A 3,197-nucleotide genomic window follows, 5' to 3' on the forward strand; every position below is an offset into this window, starting at 1 on the left:
GGGGGGGGAAGAATAGTATCCGGTTCACTGCTTCTTATCTCTTCAGAGACCTCAGGGGAATTAAAAATCAGTAAACAGTTGCTGAAGTTAGGAGCTATGGCTCTGAATACAAAGGGAGGTGTTCTTAGAAGGTGTTATTTTTCTTTAGTAATTTTTTATATTAGGACTATACTTTGTAATGCTAGCAACTGGGCTGGGAGAAATGCACAGCATTTCCATGCAGGAATCCTGGCTGATTTATTTTGCTATGAGTAGTTTTTCCAAACATGACCATTGTCTTAGAGCCACAAAAATTGCACTACTTGCAATCAGCCAACCAGGACCTGACAAGAACTGAGAGCATTAGCATTCTTAGAGCTATTCCCACAGAACAGGTTTTGCTTGCCTCCCAGTTCGACTCCTTAAAGTGCTGCTCAGGAGCAGAGCATCTATAGGCCTAAGGATTGCTGACTTGCCTATAAGATATAGGTGGGGCTTAAGTTTTCACAGTGGAGGCTAAGAATGGCAGCAACTAAATGTCCGTTATAGGAACTAAAAAAGTACAGCTGCAATAGAACCCTTGGATTGCAAGTGCAAGAGAATAAATCATGATCTGAGAGATGTGAGGGAGGATGTCAAAGGACTGAAGAAGTATCCTTTATATAAGTGTAAGAGGTTTAGTGAGCGAGAAGGGGAAAGGAAGAATGGTGAAGTGGCTTATTCAGTTTGTTCTCTCATTTTGCATAAGAAAAATATGATTTTTCACCATGTCAGCAAAAGGATTTCCTGACATCTTGCTCTTCTCTCAGCTCTTTTAAAAGCTAGGGCAGCTTTAAAACAGGAATACAAGTTTGGAGTAAAAATCTTTAATTGACTATCTCCTCAGGTTTTTTTTATGCCAAGTGTGTTGCTATGGTACTCAAGTACCTTCCAAAACAGATACTCTTTCTGTGTACTCCACGTAGAGAAAGTCTGAGGACTCGGTGTGCATGGAGAGCACAGAGACTGAGGAACTGAAATCCAGCCTCCAGCTATAGTCCAAGACATTCCACAACCTTTCTGGTCACTTGTAGGGTCTTAATGCCACTACATCTGCCTAGACTCTTATCTTGTAGCCCCTCTGCCCCACGTTGTGAACTTTTGTGTGACTCTGTGACCTTCACATTAGAGATTGACCCTTATGGTTACTCTGCCTGCTACTCTCCTCTCCCACAACCCTTCTCTCTATGAATGGAAAAAAGGGACTTTGCACCGGCCTGCAGCACAGACGGTATGAGAATTTTCTGACTGGAGGGACGTAAAGAAAAGTGAAAGGGAAAAGTTGTTGGTATTGGTATGTGGAAAATGAAATCTGAAACTATTTCATTAGAGCCATGATTTCTATTGTTCTATGTCATTTTAATTTTAACTTTCAAATCCATAAAATAATTTGTTGTGTGAAGTTCTCACTTATTTTCATTCTTGAGTTACACAAACAAGGAGAGGACTCTCTACCATTTTAATGTGTTTTGGCTCTTTCTTAAGTTGATAAGTAGCATCTGGTGCTTACACAAATTCGTCCTGTAAGATCATGGCCAGTGCATTAATGGCTCTCCAGCCTAATCCATAACAGAACAATCTGCCTACTGAACCAAGAAATACATTGGGCTCTCTGTTTCTTTTCCCTCCTTCAGCCCAGCTTGCACATTTGGTACAGTGAATATTAAATACTCATCATCACTTCACTGGTGTGAACCAACTGGGCTTTCAATTCATCTCTCCATGAAATAACAGAGAAAATATTTCTCAAAGTCAATGTGGCTACTGAAGAAGAATTTAACACACAAATGATGTTTTCGGAGCTAGTCTTCATTGTTTTTGAAATCTGCAAGTGGTAGGTACATTGAATAGAGCATCAAATTAAAAGAGTTACTTTTTTGTTTTATGCTTTAATTCTAATATTAAATCATTTTTAAACATGCGCTTGATAACTATCTATAATTTAGATCAGCATCTGAAATTTGCTTGTTAAACTGAGATTCATTTAAGAAACTGTAAGAAACTACAGTAACATAAATTAGTGTAAAACCAGTCCAGTTACATTACTGGAGAGTTTCTGGCCTAGGTTCTGCATGAGGATTCACTTATTTTGCACTGCTCAGGCAAAGAGAATAGATCCCTGGAAATGGATCTCATACCCCTTTATGGAAGGAAACTCCCTATTGGCAAAAGCTGTGAGAGGAGGAATATAAGGGATATGCTTGGGACTGAGTGGACTGAGGGTGTGGTAAAACAGAGCAAATATAAGCCATTTAGGCAGGGCTGAAAGCTGTTTAGGCTACTGTTTTTATTGTTGCTGTTGTGATAGGGAATTAATGGCACTATAAACAAGAAGTTGAAACGGGATTCTGAAGACCAAGCTTTTCCTCTCCAGTGCTCCTGTGCTAGAGTAAGCTCTAAGGTATATGGCAGTGCTCTAAGACAGTGGTTTTCAACCATTTTTTCATTTGTGGACCTCTAAAAAATGTTGAATGGAGGCACAGAGCCCTTTGGAAATTTCAAATTGAGGAGCGGACCCCTTTGAATTGTAAGTAGAGACATTTGCATACTTTTGATTGATCATAGTCATCTTTTGTGGACCCCTTAGACATAGTCAGTGGACCACAAGTTGAAACCTACTGCTCTAGGATACAAAGGAGGGGCAGCTAGCTCTGTAGGTCCTGGTAACCAACCCATATGGGCAATGCATGGCTCTGGACTTAGGAAACAGCCAGTGCCAGCTGTGCAATGCTAGGGAAGAATACACGCTACACCTAATTCAGACATGTAACAAATGGCACTGGTGAGGGCAATGCTTCCAGCATACTGGGAGATATTATATGAGAAATGGTCATTATGACTCCAACCAACATGGCTTCGGGAGCAACTCTCCTTCTCAACTCCCCCAGAGTATGTTTTAGGCAATTATGAAGCATAATTAAACCCAGAACAGGCAAATCAGTAAAGGCCGACACAGCTGTGGAATTTTACTTTGTTTTCAAAAGATGTGTACTACCAGAAAGTAAATGGCAGCAAAGTCGTGTTTTACCTTAACATTGACATAAAGAAGTACCACAGTTTTGTTTGCTCACACAGTATGGTGCATACTTGACCAGGCTGAAGCTGAACTTGAATTGAACTTGAATTGGTTCAACATAGACTTTATACTTCAAGTCTATATCATAAAAATGCCTGTCAAG

This window comes from Crocodylus porosus, unplaced genomic scaffold (genome assembly GCF_001723895.1).
Source record: "Crocodylus porosus isolate Cpor-Errol unplaced genomic scaffold, CroPor_comp1, whole genome shotgun sequence".
NCBI classification, from domain to species: domain Eukaryota; kingdom Metazoa; phylum Chordata; order Crocodylia; family Crocodylidae; genus Crocodylus; species Crocodylus porosus.